This window comes from Pinus tabuliformis, chromosome X, assembly GCF_031772625.1.
Source record: "Pinus tabuliformis cultivar Carrire ecotype Pingquan chromosome X, CPIR1, whole genome shotgun sequence".
Taxonomy (NCBI): Eukaryota; Viridiplantae; Streptophyta; class Pinopsida; order Pinales; family Pinaceae; genus Pinus; species Pinus tabuliformis.
The window spans coordinates 50,463,462-50,481,990 of record NC_142308.1 but is presented as its reverse complement, the minus strand read 5'-3'; the positions used below and the strand labels follow the sequence as shown (position 1 = coordinate 50,481,990).

General features: G+C 37.2%; 1 protein-coding gene across 3 annotated transcripts in view; it reads right to left on the bottom strand.

Moving 5' to 3' along the window:
* Positions 1-18,529, bottom strand: part of LOC149138279 (phosphomevalonate kinase, peroxisomal-like) — a 278,660-nt gene that overhangs the window by 189,458 nt on the left and 70,673 nt on the right. The window lies entirely within an intron of this gene.

The window sequence follows — 18,529 nt, the reverse complement described above, 5'->3', positions numbered from 1 at the left end:
CTCTGTACAGTATTTTGCCAAAATCTGAATAAGAAATAATGAACACAGAACTCCATGCACAGATTAAACTACTTGTCTATTAGGAAAAATGATCATTTGGCATGATCATGGTTAGTCACATTGGGTTGTAATGTAATGGTCGCGTATGAGTTTATTTCTATGACCAAGTTTTGTTTAAATCCTAGTAGATTTATGGGTCCTAGGTGATGAGATCTAAATGAAATTGACATGCCATGTAGATAAATTAATGATGTCATATATCATAAGGTCTAAAACGTGTAAGAGATTATCCATAATGAGTAAAACATGTAATAAAATATGTAATACGTAAGAGGTGTAAGGAATATGTCATAAGAGAATATGCCATGGCCCATGAACACTTGGCATGTATGAATTCCACCAAAGTTAACAAATTAGTGAAGAACTCAAAGACTCATGGACAGCATAAATACTTGTAATTATATGCCTCTTGAGTGGAAATTCCATTAATGGAATAGCATATCAAGGTTTCTCTCTCATTTCTTCTTTCTCATTCTATGCTGTAGCATGGGCACCATCACGCCAACATTGTCATCATAATAAAACAGGAACAAAACTGCCCAAATTCACCTAAATTAGAGATTTGTATTGTGTTTCCATAGCAACTGGCTTAATCTTTTTTTTCAAATGACCAAACATTCATTTGCACTAGATGCCTTTAGCTAATCCCTTGGACTTTTCTATAGTATCATACTTCTCATTCACCAACAAATACATGTGTGGCCTTGTTGCTGCAAAATCTAGCAGGCCTTCGAGAGGGAAACCCTACAAGGTATAAACAAGACCTATAAGCAACAACAGGGTAGTGGCTCACTGTCACCACAGCCAAAACCGATGGGAGGAGTCATGGTAGAATAGAGATAAATTATAATAGATATTCTAGGTTTAAAGTATGAAATGATCTCGCTAGGGGGTCTTCAAGAAAAACACAATTTTGATCCAAAGCTTCATAAGGAAGCAATTCGCTTTCTATAAAGAATCCTAGAAACAAAGGCTCAAGACCTAGGGTTTGATTGATTTGATGAGTGTTGGAATAACTCAAGGTCAAGGCAAGGAGAAAATGTTTCTTACAATGTATGTTAGCTAAGCCAAGGCTCATGAAACCTTCAAGAAAGTCTTTAAGTTGAGGGAAGGAAAACTAGGGTTTCCCTCTTAGGGCAAACATTTAGGTCAAGAGAATTTATGGATGAAATTGAAGTGGATGCCCACCAAATTGATAGGTTTTGTGGAAAACTCTACCAACTTGATGTTTAGGCTCTCCAACCACTAAAATCCTCTCTTCCTAGAAATTCGCACCAAGCCCTAGATTCCTTCTCTGGCCTTGAAAGGACTGAAATAAGGAAAGAGAAAATATGGAGAAAATGTGAGATTGATCACCAACAATTTGGATTAGCGCCTTGTTCTTTGGGCATATGGAGTTAAGGATGTGTTAGATTAGCTAACCTTATTTCCAAGAAGGGCGAAATTTGATGCCTTAGCAACAAATTTCAAGCTTTTACCCACTTAATAAAATAATGGAGTATTATGGGAAAGCTACTAAGATTTTCATTTCACCACTAGGACAATTCTCAACATGTCATGTATTTGTAATGCATGCAATATTTGTCTAGCTAGCAGTCAATTAATCTTCAATAAAAATAGGGCACAATTTTTGGCATGAACTAGAGTCAAGCATTCCATATATTGGACAGAGAAAATAGATCTTCAGTAATTAAAGGTACTTACAAGATAATGTGCAAGAAATCCATCCATTAATTCAAAGAATATCCAAAAATTAGCTCCAAACATCAAAATGCATCCAAGATCCAATATAGTCCACAAAAGGGCAAGTGTGAGTTTCCTCAATGAGGTCGCAATTCCAAGTGTGATGATGATGAGAGATCAAATGAGTGATCTCTAATATATATGTGCTCTATCATATCCTGTTTTAGCCTACAAGTCCTATTACTGCTCACACTAGCAGGGGTCCTAAGAGGGGATCCTATAGAGCAACTACTAGGTCAAGTGGCAACAATGGAGCAATAGCCCAATGTCACCTCAGCAAAAACTCCCTGCCCTTTATGAACTTTCACAATAGGAGGAGACCTGGTATAAGAGGAATCACAAAGATGAATGGATCAATGATTGGATGAGGAGTGATTCTTGAAGCCTATTCTCAAGAGAGGCTTAGACAAATGGCTTACTTGCTTTAGAAGCAAGGTGATGGGCTCTCTAGGAAGGGCTAAGGGGATGCCTAGGCCTAGGTTTCGAGAATATTCCTTGAGAAGGGCTATTCTAAACCTAAGGATCCCCAAGGAAAACTAGGTTCTATGTAATCCTTGTAAAATATGAGTTACAAAGTTGTGGGACCACAGAGAACGCAAGTGGACCGAAGTCAGGTCAAGGGTATGGAGTTGATCAACCAAGGAGGGGCTTGACCTAGTTAGAGGAGAGAATAGGATCAAAGAACAATTTTCTTTTAAAATACAAATGTAATGACCAAAGTGAGGACACTAACCCAAATCGACCTAGGGAAAGAGATGGCCTCATGGCTAGGGCTTTCTATATCTCGAGATTCCACTATCAGATTTGCTTCAAACTTGGAGGACCTCTTGAGCAAACTCCAGCACAATAGTGGACCAAAATTAGAGGGCCTTGGATGGCTACAAGAAATTTCGCTTGATGCCCAAGGTAACCCTCTAGGGTTAGGCCTAGAATTGGGAAAGGTGAAGAAAATAAAGGTAAAATTGACCACCAAGGGGATGTGAGCATCAGTGCCTTGCTTCTTGGGCTTAATGGAGCTAATATACACATAGATCGAGAATTTTCATGAGCTAAGGAGCCCTAATGGACCTTCGCTAGCCTTTCCAAGTGCAGCAACTAGGTTATTAGGTATTTGTACTTCAAATTTGCAAAGGAGATGAAGTGTCGAGGTCTTTCAACTTATGAGGTGCCTCTAGGAACATTCACCCAATCCTTCAAAGAGCAATGCATGCATTAAATCACTTATTCAAGGTCTCCAAAAGAATTTTGCATTAACCATACGAGAATAATGATAACAAAAGCATGCATCAGACAAGTAAGATAACAAGAATAGCATTAAAATTTCACTTACATGAGAGAAAGGGTATATCCATTCATCAACTTCGCATTAGAAAGAAGCTCCAAAGGCAATAGCAAAAATCCAAACATCATAGTGCATCAAGAAAACTCCAAAAAGCTCATCCCAACAACAAGTGTGAAAATCTCTCAAGAGATACTATTCCAATCCAAGTGATGATGAGAGGAATGAATGAGCCTCCCATCAATATATATCCTCTCTAAAGAGTTAGATTTGCAAAATTAGGCCTAATTAAGCCCCAAATAATAAAATAATGTGCAACAATAACATCTCTTCGTGACAAGCCCACCAAGATAGCTCCAAAATAGAAGAATAAGTCTCTCAAGAGGGAAAAATAGTAAACATGATGAGTCGTTGGGCCATTGAGAAGGCCTAGTGGAGTCCAAAGTGTGTCATGGTGAGAGAATAGACTCCAAACATAGTGGATAAGGGGCTGGCCCCTTGATCTCCAAGCAAATCACATGTGGTGTCTCCAAATGAGAGTGGGAGCACAATGACATCCTCATGGGTCTCCAAGTGGATTGATAATGCCTGCAAACCATCTGTAAGGGCTAGGATGATGACCTAAGCTCTCCCTTTGTCTCTCTTGATGAGACACATCCTCATCTGGACCCTGGAACCTCTTCCAAGTGTGTGGTACAAGTGTGAAGTCAGTTGGCCATGGTGATAAAGGTGCATCGTCCTCATCCAAAAGGTGGAACACGAGCAATTATTGAATAGTGTTAGGGATCCATGAAGTACTATCTGCTATGGTGGAGGCCCATGGCTCTCTATGCTCACCCTACAAGTGCCAATGTGACCCTCTGGAGGACTTGGACCCCATATAGGGAGACCCACCTGCAATCCTGCATAAGATCCAATGCGTCCCCTCACCCTCCAATACAACAAATCATTAGAGTAATCAAGTAAAAAATCTTACAAATCATGGAATCAATTGGCAAAAAAAAATAAAAAATCCTTTCAAAAAAGTCTTTAAAGGCGAGGCAACACTCAACAAAATCTACAATGCCTAGAGAGAGCGCCCCAGTGCCAATTGAATTTAGGCCAAAAAATATAAAAACCTCCAATAATATCTGGACATGTGGCACTAAGATAAGATAAGATAATTCTATCAATGTCTAACAAATGACCACAAAATTAGGTCAATGGGACTAAAGATACATCCAATTTGAATACATTGTGAGAGTGCAAAATGTGTTCTTGACAAGTGAGCAAGGAAATATATGATTGATGTAGATGGTGGAGATATGAATGACACTTCACATCGACTACAAAGTGGCTCTCAGGGGCTACTAGTTGTCGTCTAGAAGAGATGATAGGAGAAAAAAATTCATAAGGGTCACCACCATTGGTGGGTAACAGAGCCATAATTCTTCGAGATACAATCACCTCACAAATTGATCCAATATCTCCAATCCTTATGGCATTGTCAAGCACCAGATAAAAAGTAGATTTTATTGGCATTGGTGATTATGTATGTCTAGTTGATGGTAATTAGAAAAATAAACTAGATTTTTCATTCTAATGCTACTAGACAGGCGTGTGTAGTCGAATCCTAGTACCAAAAGTATAAAATAAGAGGTAAAGAGGGTAAAATGGCCATGTAACTATATATGGCTAACCAGGAAATCAAGTTGGAAAAAAACAAAAAAAAAGTCTTTAAAGGCAAGGCAACACTCAACAAAATCTACAATGCCTAGAGAGAGCGCCCCAGTGACAATTGAATTTAGGCCAAAAAATATAAGAACCTCCAATGATATCTGGACATGTGGCATTAAGATAAGATAAGATAATTTTATCAATGCCTAACAAATGACCACAAAATTAGGTCAATGGGACTAAAAGATACATCCAATTTGAATACATTGTGAGAGTGCGAAATGTGTTCTTGACAAGTGAGCAAGGAAATATATGATTGATGTAGATGGTGGAGATATGAATGGCACTTCACATTGGCTACAAAGTGGCTCTCAGGGGCTACTAATTTTCGTCTAGAAGAGATGAATAGGAGAAAAAAATTTCATAGGGGTCACCCACCATTGGTGGGTAACAAGTCCATAATTCTTCGAGGTACAATCACCTCACAATTTGATCCAATATCTCCAATCCTTATGTCATTGTCAAGCACCAGATAAAAAGTAGATTTTATTGGCATTAGTGATTATGTATATCTAATTGATGGTAATTAGAAACATAAACTAGATTTTTCGTTCTAATGCTACTAGACAGGCTTGTGTAGTCGAATCCTAGTACCTAAAGTATAAAATAAGAGGTAAAGAGGGTAAAATGGCCATGTAACTATATATGGCTAACCAGGGGATCAACTTGGAAAAAAAAAGAGCCTTTCAAAAAAGTCTTTAAAGGCAAGGCAAAGAGAGCGCCCCAGTGACAATTGAATTTAGGCCAAAAAATATAAGAACCTCCAATAATATCTGGACATGTAGCACTAAGATAAGATAAGATAATTTTATCAATGTCTAACAAATGACCACAAAATTAGGTCAATGGGACTAAAAGATACATCCAATTTGAATACATTGTGAGAGTGCAAAAGAAGCTCCTCGGTAATGTTGAAAGTATGATAAAGAAAGTGAAAGGAAAAGTGCAGTCTAAATTAGTGTCTAGCTAAGCTAATCATTAGGTGTAACTATAACCAAACCCTAAAGACATATAATAGTGTTATAGGTGTAGTAATACAAAGTGGGAATACAAGACTAGACATCTCAGTGTTGATCAAGAAACAGGAAGAAATGAGGATGATGTCAAAGTCTCTTGGTATTGATGACTAAGGGCAAAAGGGGCAACCAGGGCTCCAGCTCACTACCAAAGTCATCGAGCACCATAGTGGGGCATATGAGTTAGGGAGCGCTGCTCTCCTACAATCTAAAGTCAAAGGAAAAAAACTCCACATAAAACTCTAGCTACTTTACTAAGTTGGGAGTTAGTTTGATGGGCAGGCGACACCCTACACTAGATCAATTTAGAGTTAGTCCTAACACCACAAAATCTAGCAGGCCTTCTGCAAAGCTACACAAGCCACAAAAGGAAACCTACGTCTTATGGTAACAATGAGATCAGCCACCACAGTCACCTTAGTGGCCTCTCTCCTTCTATTTAGTGGTGGATGTTATCCCCAGAAATGAAGGCTTCCCGACCAAGGCTTAGAACTTACATCACTAAGATTCCAAGTCAAGTGGCTCTTTAAGAGACTTGCAAGTGGCTCTAGCTAGTTTACTAAAGTTGGGAGTTATTTTGTTGGGTGGGCGACACCCTGCACTAGATCCATTTAGAGTTAGTCCTAATACCACAAAATTTAGCAGGCCTTCTGCAAAGCTACACAAGCCACAAAAGGAAACCTACGTCTTATGGTAATAATGAGATCATCCACCACAGTCACCTTAGTGGCCTCTCTCCTTCTATTTCGTGGTGGATGTTATCCCCAGAAACAAAGGCTTCCCTACCAAGGCTTAGAACTTACATGACTAAGATTCCAAGTCAAGTGGCTCTTTAAGAGACCTGCAAATGATATCAACTAAACAAATCTTCAACAAAAGAGGGTTCAGAGGTGATAAGAGTCACAAGTGTTCAAAAACACTTTCCACCAACCCCAATAGACTAAAAGAGGGTTGTTATAAACTAGGTTTTTATGGTATGTAGATTTACAACATGCAATAGCATATAACAGCAAACAAATAGCTTCAAAATGATAAAATCAACAAATGACTTAAGGTTATAAGAGAGGTAAGCAAGGGATAGGTCAACTTTAAATTTTTAATGGCTCAAAATGCATATGACAGCAATAACCATATAGATGTCAGCCCTATTTTTAGGGGTAAAATATGCAATTAAAGCTAGATTTTGCCTTTTCAAATTTATTAAATGTAATTCCAACCAATATAACAATAACATATAGATGTAAAATTGTTATAAAATGAAGATTTAGACCAAACTCTAACCCTAGTTACCAAGAAACAAGGAAAAGAGGTAAATTTACAAGGTGATCTCACAATTAGACTAGTGCCTCTATTCAATTGGGCTATGGAGTCAAAAATGGCAAGGTCAATGATAGGAGGACCTTGATGAAGAGGGTGGAAAACTAAATATCTTCTCTTAGAAACCCTAACAACTTCTTGTAGTAAGAGATTTAAGGTCAAATGATGCATGCAAAAAGCTCCATTGATGGATTTTTGAATGACAAATTTTGCATAACATATACAAACAAGATTTCATGAAAGATTTTGCACTTTTTAATAGAAAACCTAATTTCAATAAATTCCAATTTAATGGGAGAAAAATGACAATAAACTTACACCATTCAATCAAGAATCATTTCATTAATCCAAAGATAGTCTCTCCATGCAAAAATATCCATCCCAAAACAATTCACTCCTTCATTCATCCATAGTGACCAAGAGCAAAAGAAAAGAGAACTAGTGCGCACTTGCTCAAGAGACAAGAGAGGAATGTGTGCAATGACAATTGAGTAAAAGTGACCTACCTTTATTTATATGAGGGCAACCGAGTCAGGTTTCACAAATTTACAACCAGAAGCCCTAAAAGTTTGCTTGTAACATTCAACTAGCCTAAAGGTCACAAGTCGACTTGAAGATAGCTTTACAAAATAATAAAACAAAAGAAATACATCATAAATCCTCCACACGTGTGGGAGGAAAGGCTCTCCAACATGATGTCATCTTCCAAAACAAAATAGTGACAAAGTGGGTCCAAGAGTGCCAAAGTGCATGGGTACATCTCGAAGTAACAACTCCTCCACCAAGTGGTCATCATCAAGAAGGCTAACATCACCCTTCTAGGGCATGCATGGGTGACGTGGCAACACCAAGAGCAAGCGTTGGCATTAAATCATGGTGCGCTAGCCCTCTCAAACCATCTCAGTGGTCTCCATCATCATCTTGGCTATAGAACAAGGCAAAGCCCATCAAACAGGGTCAAGGCCAGCCTAGGTGCGTTCTGGGTCCATCTACTTGGCTCCTTGGCTTAATGTTTCAGTGTCTAGAGATATAGCAAGGGGCATACAACCATTTGGAGACTCTTGAAATACCAACACTCATCTTAGGAGGGCAACGTTGGGGCTGCAAAGTCATATGTGTTCTCAAACTAAGCTAGACATCCTTTGGGTGGTGCTGGAAAGGTATCAAGCCATCCCTCAAGGGAACTCTAATGCATGTGCAATGAACCACTTGAGACATACCCTCAAGATCAAGAGAGAACAACATCATTAGGGACAAAAACCATTAAAGTATCATAGTGGACCATATTCAATGTTAGGGCAACAAAAATAGTTCACACAAACCATGCCTTCAAATTTCTTTCTATCTCTACATTTGTAGGCAAGTTACCACACTTGTGTTAACGATAATTGTGCAACTAACCCTATTAGGTGCTTCCATCCCCCAAGGGGAAGGACATTTCACAGGTAGACCCATAAATCCATAGATGCATGTGATAAAGGTGATCATGTCATGGCCAAGACTTCAAGGAAGATAACCATAGCCATGGTACCATGAAAAGGGGGAGCAATCATGGAGGCATGAGTTGTTGATTTTTTGTGTAGCATCGGGAGGTATTCCCACATGCCAAAGAGATCTCCAACTCAGCCTATGAAAATTAAAAAAATAAAATAAAAATAAATAAATAAATAAATATTTTTTGGGGGCACCAAGTTGGCCAAGCTCATGAAAGGGTGTCCCTTTAATTTACCCACCATTTGTGACATCTCCTTTTTCTCCACCAAGTGAGTTTTCTTCTTCATCTTTCTGAGGTCTCTTAGACAGTCGCACGTGCGGGGAAAAGGAGGACAAGTTTATTGTTGACCAAGCTACTTGACTAAGATTTGACTAGGCCACAAAGTTGACCACATGCTGCAAGAGTTGACCGCAAACCACAGGAGTTGACTGCAGCCACAGGAGTTGATCGTAGGCTACGTACTTTCACCGCAAGGCTAAACTTGACCACAGGCTGACTATTTGACCAGCATTGATTTTTGGTTGTTTTGGTTGGTTTGACCAGCATTGACTTGCTAGAGTTTGACCAAGTTTGACTGGTATTTTTTACTTGGATATTGGCACAGATTTACAAACAAATTGGATTTGTAAACCTTGCTCAGGAAAATTTCTTCTAAAGAAAAGTTGTTGGGTTTTCTCCCAAGGTTGGGTATCCCAGGGTAAAAAGATTGTCTCTATTGTGCATGTCTATCTTTCAATGATCTTTATTGTTTCCACTACATTTACTATTGATATTTTCTAAAGTGTAATTGCTCAATGATATCAGTGGCATAAGAATATTGTGTGTAAAATCATTAGGAAGTAATTATTTGGCAAAAAAATAGAATTCTACTATGTACCTTGTAGAAAATTCAACATGGTCTCAGAACTTTGTTGAAAGAGTAGCCATTGAAGTCAACCTAAGAGACAAGTGTTCAGTAGCTTGATTGTTTTTGGATCTCTTGTCAAAATGGCACCAAGTCTCAGAGTTGAAGACATGTTAGATGGTGCCATCAACTTCGGCTCTTGGAAGACTAGGATACTCCTTATCTTGGAAGAGAATATGCTTTAGGATCATGTAGCGAAAATCATTCCAAAGCAAAAGGGAACTGAGGAGAAAGCCAAGTATAAGAAGAATGAAGCCAAGGTGAAGAGAATCTTGGTAGATTCCATAAAGCAGAGTCACTTGATTCAGGTTCGTATTTGAATTCGACAACAAAAATATTCGTAAAAAAATCATCTATCTATAAACCTTTAATAATGTTTGACATTAAGTTCGAATATATATATATATATATATATATATATATATATATATATATATATATATAGATATTACAAATAATAAAATTAATAAAGTTTATCAAGTTTTATAAAATTATATAAATATAAATATTTTAAATACTTAGTTTAAATTAATCAATAGCCTATATGATTTATAAGCCAAGCCACTATTATAAATAATTAATAAAACTAAGACGAGTCTCCATTTTCATCCATCTTCATATTACCATTTATGCCTTCAAATTTAGTGCAATAGCTTCTCCATTTTGATGGGCTTGCTAGGGAATTGCACACTTTGTGTATCATGGCCTAGCACCAGCACAGTGATTTCCACAGACATTGCTACACAATATGTCCAACAGTGTTGGAGAAAGTAATAGCAAAGAAAGCATATTTTGCAGCCATTTTTTGCCATAAATATTATATTCCTTGTGCTCAAACCACATTATTTTGAGTCGGATTCCATAAAGAACATTATTGAATTTAAGATGGGAAATTTTCGTCGAAAATAATAAACTTGTAGGAAAATTGAAGCATGATTTTAACTAAGAATTACATATTATTTCACTGAATTTCAATAAGGAATTTATTCGTCGTCCCTTCAAATTCGGCGAATTTCAAACTTGATCATTGAAAACAGATGAACCAGGAGACTTAGCCATAAAGGACCACTTGATTCCTCATGTTGTTGCATTGAAGACTGCCAAGGAAGCATATGATGCTCTGATAGGATTGTATGAGAGCAGCATAACTAATAGCAAGTTAGCCTTCAGAAATCATCTCCATGATGACTAGATCAAATTCTTTTGTCTCGTATCTTGTGAGAGTCTCCCAGATCAGAGATGAACTTGCAGCCATTGGATATAACATTGATGACACAGAGCTAGTTACACTGAGTCTCAATGGATTTCCTTCCTCATGGGAGCCATTTATTCAGGGAATCCGTGCAGGAGAAAATTTGCCTATGTTTGATAAGCTATGGACTGATTGTGTTCGGCTGCAGAGGAGGTCAGGTCTGAGGAAGAATAGAGGTTCATATCTCATGAACTCTACGGAAAGTGAAGAAGGATTTTTGGTTCTAGTTTTCTATGGTTATGGTTTATTTCTGAAGATATTTTTGAAGCAGACTTTGCCTATTCTGGAGGACCAAATGCGACCTAAACTTCACCTCAATTCTTGCCTAGAACTTGGCCTAAATTCGGCCTGAATTGGACCAAAATTCAGCCAACAATTAAACCTAAATTTGAGCAACAATTAAACCTAAATTCAACCTGTAATAAGAGCAAAATTTTGCCTGAAATTGGAGCAGACTCAACCTGTGATCTCTGTGACAATTCAACCTGTGATCTCTGAAGCTCGGACCTGTGATTTCTGTGCAAATTCGGACTGTGGTCTATGCAATTCAATCTAACCTTCCTTGGACTAGCCCCTGTAACTTGGAGAATTCTTAGAACATGCTTGAAGTAATTTCTTGGAGCAGACCATGGACTAAATCTGAAGGACTTGAATCAGGTTTTAAAAGTGATCTTTGAAGAAAACCCTGAAGCAGCTATGAGGAAATTCTGAGCACTTATTAAGGAGCCTTTTGAACAGCTTTTGGAGATCTTGAAGCAGTCATTCCTTGAGCAGACTTTGAATCAGCTTCTTAGGAGGAATTTTTGAGGCCTATTGCAAATGTTTTTTGGATCACCCTGTTGGAATAATATTGAACCTTCTTGAGCAGAGTTGGAGAGTTTTTGAAGCAGATGTTTTGGAGCAACTTGAAGATCTTTTTTAGCAGACCTTATAGCCTTTATTGTAGCAGTCTTTGAAATTATTTGTTGAAACAGACTTGGAGCATCGTTTGAGAAAGCCTTGAAGAGTGAAGAAGGGTTTTTTGGAGCAAAACTTTGACTAGACCTCAAAGTGTGAAGAAGTGACTTTGGAGTAGCTACTGAAGAGAACTGGGAACACCTTTGAGATACCTTAGTACTTAAAAAAGGTTGGAGCCTGAATTAGATTGAGAGGATTGGAGTACTCATTCAAGGTCGGAGCCTTGAGAGAGACCAGGTTGGAGCCAGGATTTATAGTAGAGGATTGGAGTCCTCATACAAGGTTGGAGTCTTGTGAGAGATCAGGTTGGAGCCTGGACTGATATTTGAGGATTGAGGTCCTAATTCAAGGTTGGAGCCTTGAGAAGTTGGAAATTTTGTACAGATTGAAGAGGATTGGAGTCCTCACTTTATTAATAAAATTATTTTTATTATTTATGTGTTCTGGTATATTGTGCTTCTAATCAAAGAAAAAATTTATATGGCTAATTAACAATTGAAAGAAATATCGATTCACCCTCCTCTCAGTGTTTCCAATATGTATTTGTTCAACCATATGGTGAAAATCAGCCATGCCCCATACGATGATTCAATAATGACCCTGTTCACTGTTGAGTTGCACTTAGCAGATGTTATGAAGACTCCATAGCCCAAGACATAAAGTACACATCAACTTTTTTCAGAATTCCAGAAGTAAATAGGACATTCTAGCCCAATGTTGCACGAAATGGGGACAATTTTTGGAAGCGGGGACGCGGAAGCATCATTTTCCAAAAATCTAGGAAGCGAAGCGTCTCGGAAGCGTCTACTATATATATATATATATATATATATATATTTGTATTTTTTTTGCATTTATATTTAAAAGAACATCCAAAATACCAAATTAGTTGTAGAAGACATGAAAACATGAATATTTTTACATAAATCAAGATAGATATGGCATCCATTGTACATCAATGATTAATTATTCCAGCATCAACCATCTACAATTTAGATTCCTCTTCTCTTGCCTAGCCTTTGATTCTACTTCAATTTTATAGGGATTTTAGTCAACATTGCCTAATTTTGATCAAACGGCTTAATCCAAGCCTTATAATATGGTAGAGAAAGCTTAACATACCTGATCAATGATTTTGACTTGAGTGAAGGGTACATAATTGCTAAGGCCATGACAAAGGAGTTCAACAATCAATAACACCAACCCTGGGGTACATATAGGGCTTGTTGCTCTTGATTAAATGCCAATCACATGTCCTCATAAATGATATAATCCAATGAAATGCCACAATCCCATTGATCTTGAAAACTATTAAGTCTGTTGAATTTTGAATGGGATATGAATTTCTATTTTCTCCATATGAAGTCTGATGAGGTTGGAACCACTCTCAAACATCCTGAGTCATTTCATGGTAATGTTAAAAATCTAAAGTAAAAGGATGGAAATGAAAGATAAAGGATGGAAGCATAATTTTCCAAAAATCTAGGAAGCGAAGCGTCTCGGAAGCGTCTACTATATATATATATATATATTGCATTTATATTGAAAAAGCATCCAAAATACCAAATTAGTTGTAGAAAACATGAAAACATGCATATTTTTACATAAATCAAGATAGATATGGCATCCATTGTACATCAATGATTAATTATTCTAGCATCAATCATCTACGATATAGATTCCTCTTCTCTTGTCTAGCCTTTGCCTCTTGTTGTCACACAGATTGTCACGACAACGCTCAGACCGGGGGCTGTCACCCTGATCCCCAATCTCTCCGTTTAAGCCTGTCTCCTGCGGCTAAGGGGGGTAGACCCTATAGGATAATGGATGACCAACTGCGGACCAGTTGGGTTGGGAGACACGAGGGAAAACAAGCACTTAATTGATTTTATTAAGTTAATAGACCAGTGCCTTATGAAATAAATGATTAAACGATTATTTATCAAATACTGCAGAAATATGAACTCATTAACAATCGTTTACCATCAAACAACTCAAACAAAGATTGACCTTTACCAAATGCGAGATAATCGATAAATGCTCGATGGCTTAACAATATTCTAGCAAATAAAATTCGAAAGATTAAAAGCTGTAAATAACCGTGTAATTTTAAATGCTAAACAGAGATCACATTCATATAGCTAATCTCTAAATGATCATTTAAGCATGTTTAACCACATGAAAATGATAAACATTGATCCCACATCAAAATTTCAGCCTCAGCAGAAAAACATGACAAATCCCTGAATCTGGCAAAATATTTCCAAATTTTTTTATTTTTTATTTTTTATTTTTTTTTCAAATAAAACAAGACTAGGTTAACTAAAGTCTAAATGAATGAAACTTTAAGTCTAAAATCTAAACTATAGAACCAAATAAAAAGGCCTAAAAATTATTTTTTATGCTTTTTTTATAATTTTATAATTTTTATGTTTTTCCTTTTTTCTTAACAAAAATAAATCTAAAAATAAAACAAAAATTTTAGAATCTAAATATCTAAAATCAAAGAAAATAAAAATCCTAAATTCTAAAATTTATATATGATAAAGCTAAGATTAAAAATTATCTAAACCTAAAACTGAATTATGATCTAAACAAAACAAAATTGCCTTTTACTTCCTTATCATATGAAACCAATATCTAAAGCAAAAAAAAAAAACTAAAATTGTATTTACGTTGAACCTAAAAAAACAAAAAACGATTTCTCCCTACGCATATGGAAAAAAGACTTACACATATAAAAATTTAACCTGTCCACGCACGTAATAACACCAAAACGCAGATACCTGGCCTGTGTATTGAAATTTTTTGACTTTTTTGTATGTATGCAGTGCAGGTGCAGTCGACGGCAAGGAAGGAAGCTGAAGCAAAGGCCGAGGGGAGGAAAAGCGGGTTTCTGATGCAGGTTTGAGAGTGGATGATATTGCAGGAGTGAGAATGTGGTTATGGCAGCAGGTTAGGCGCGTGGGGAGACGCAGGTGGACACATTTTATGACTGCGTGAGAGTTGTTCAGGGAGCTGAAAATCGATAGCAGGTTTAAGAAGCAAGTTTGCAGCGGGTAGATGGCCAGCCGATAGTTTCGATGGCGTGCAGGGATCACTTGATGGGATGGAGAAAAAAAAAACGCAGAGATGAGGATAGTGTGGCAGAAAGGTGAGGGGATGTGATTGCAGCGTTGAGGCAACTGCGTGAAGTGTGCAAATGCACTGGCAGCAAATGGATGCAAAGATTTGAGGGTGGAGAGCAGAATAATTTGAGATCCTGGCAGTAAACAGAAAATTGAACGGAAGCCCCAAAAAACTTTAAAGATTTCCCAGAAATTCCTTTTTAAGAGGCTATACTTCTGGCTCAGATTATTCAATGAAATCCCTGCAGATTCTTCTTCAGATAAAATTTGAAAACCCTGGATTGCAGAAATAATGCCCCTGCAAGAGATTGCTCTGATGCAATAGCAAGGGGCTGATCAAACCCTTGGACAACAAAAACAGCTTAGATAAAACTCGGAAATCTTCAGAAACCCTGCAACCTATAATGGAAAAACACCCAAAAATAATATGTGCAGAAAACGAAACTAAAACCCTAGATCAGCTAAACAGCATTTACAACTTTTGACTCTTAAACAGCCAGATTTATCAATAATCAACAGTAATATTTTCAAAATTTTAGATTTACTATGGAATACTTTAGAAAAACTCTCATGCATTCATAAAATAAACTTAAATGATAAAACCAGGATCGAAACTGGCTAGGCTCTGCAAGAAAATGCTTTGTGGGAGTTGGCTGGTTCAGCCGAGAACTTCCCCAAACGCCCACTGATCTTCTCAATAAGGGTTTCCTGCACAGCTCACTTCAACCATCAATAAAGAGGGAAAAAACAATACTAGATTCCAGATACAATGGAGATACCTGCCATTATTTCAAAAATCTTATTACCATTCAAACCCTAGTAAGTGAACAAGATACATGTGTTCAACAATACTCTACATCAAGCTATTACTAATGGCTGAAAAATAAAAATATGCAGAAAATAAAACAGCTCACAGCACTTCAGGAGAGTAACACCAGCAAGATTTCAACCCCAAAGTCTTTCTTTATTAGCACCAAAAAAAGTTTACAAGAGAGCTTTCTTCAGCACAAGACTCATAGATCGAATGATCTCAAATGACCCCTAGCACCCTATTTAAAGGAAAAATTCCCAACGGCTAGTTCGAGTGATCCATGTCAAAATGATCTCGACCGTCGATGAGGATCAAGATATCTCTTAATCTCATCCGTCGAATTTTTAATGCATTAAAAAATTGAAATTCTGCATTTATTTACTCAAAAATATTATTATTTTATTATTTTTAAGTTTTTATTTTATTTTATTATATATATATATATATATATATATATATATTTTACTTGTATCTTTTATATATATATTGTTTTTTATCTTTTCAATTTTTTAATTTTTTAATTTTATTTATTTTTAAATGGATCCTCGAACTTAGCCTTTGGAAAAATCACCTAGGACCTAGGACTTAGGACTTATGAGGGGATTAAAACATTTTCTAACCCTCAAGACACTTTACATCATGACTTTTACAATTTTACATCTAAAGGGGGAAAACCCATTTGACATAGACCCTCATAGACCACCCAGTTCTGCGACACAACCATAATCTAGCAGATCAACGCACTAGGATTCCCCTAAGATTCTAATGACAAAATTCGTTCCGGCTTTGGGGTTAGGCTGAAGGAAAACTCTGCCGATCATGGATCGGTGAGACAAAAAACCTTCCGAAACGTAGATTATCACTAGAAAATTAGGTCCACCTAGGCAATTTACATACATGACTCATATCTGCTAAGATTATTTACAATTCACACATGCAGACTGGGTTTACAACATAATATGATCAAGTCGACGATGACTGTCGAATGGCACGGACATGTCAATCAAGCGCTATCCCTTTTGCGAAGAAAAGGGGGTGTACTTGCTATGGGAAGTTGACACGTAGTGGTCAACATCTGGCTCTACTTGGGGACACGTTGCTGCACTGCAGGAATGTGAGAATCCAGAATCTGCATCCACGCAACACACAACAGAAATAAGTAGCGTCCATTCAAAAATCATCATATAACATTTAAGCACATGAAAGATAGAAGCTCTTCATTTATTAACAAGGAAAGTAAATCTAATCCTAAATCAGAAATAAAATGCTGAAATAACAAGTAGGGTTAGAAATACAATACAAAGGATGCCCTATGGCATCAGATATCATCTTTGAAGAACAGCTTGAGCATTTGGCCATTCGCAGGTAGATCAAGTGGTTCGCCATCCAATCTGCTCAAGTGGAATGAGTTTGGTCCAGCTATATCTCGAATGATGTACGGTCCCAGCCACAAACTGTCGAACTTCTTATGTTTTCCTGGTTTTTCATTTTTGCGATCCCAAAGGAGTACCATATCTCCCACCTGCAAAGATCTAGATCGAGAGAATTTATCAAAGCTTTTCTTAATGTTAGATTGATTTTTACATATAGCATCAAAAGTTGTCCTACGAGCTTCATCTAACTCCACAATATGATCTATTCTATTCTGAACAACATCTTTATTAGTAGAAAAATTTTGAAGGAGCTGATAAGCTGGCAATTTCAGGTGCACAGGTAAGGTTACATCCAAGCCATAAACTAATTCAAAGGGAGATTTACCAGTAGCTTTCTTCTTAGTGATTCTATCTGCCCATAAAGCATACTTGATTTTGCTATCCCATGATCTCTTATTATCTCCTACTATCTTCTTGATAATGGTTATGAGATTCTTGTTACTTGATTCGGCCAGACCATTACCCTGAGGATAGTAATTTGACGAATGAGATAAGACAATGCCATACTTGAAACAAAAAGATGAAAACTCTGAGGAACTAAAAGCTTTGGCATTGTCAGTAGTGATCTTAGCAGGGACACCAAATCTAGTAATGATGATATTTTCAATGAAATCCATAATAACCTTTTCAGTGGCCTTCTTAGCAAAAATGGCCTCAACCCATTTAGTGAAATAATCCGTAGCAGTCAAAATCCATGAGTAGCCATTGCTAGAATTTTCATGGAACTTCCCTATGAAGTCCAGACCCCAATGCTGAAAAGGTGCCTCTACAATGACAGGTTGTAGGGGCAAGGCAGCAAGCTTCTGTTTCCCAGTGAATAGTTGACAGGCTTGACAAGTTCTAACAAACTTATGCACATCAGAAAAAATTGAAGGCCAATAATAACCAGCTCTTAGGATTTTGTGGGCAGTAGTTCTAGCAGCATAATGACCACCACAAAATCCTGAATGAAACTCAGAGATTAATTTCTTGGACTCAACGTCATCAACACACCTAAGCACTATGCCCTCAGGATTTCTCCATCCAAAGCCATCCTTCATAAGGCAATACTTAGTGGCTTTTAGTCTAAGAGCCCTTCTCTTATGAGCAGCTAAATGGTTAGGACATGCAAGATTCATCAAGTAATAAACTATGTCCTTGTACCACTCATGCTCTCCTAATCTTTGCAACTCCGGTGAAGATAGATCGCTAAGACAAAACAAACCAAGAGACTTTTCGTTACCTTCAGTCAACATTTGAGCCAAACCTTGGCCTTTGACTAGCTTGGTGCGTCTGATCTTTAAATCATATTCTTGTATTTTAGTAACCCACCTAGCACGAGTCCCTAAGCAATCGGTTTGAGTTAATATATCTTTAATAGCAGAATGTGGGACGAAAGCAATGATTTTAGAATAACCCACATAAGTTTTGAAGTGCTT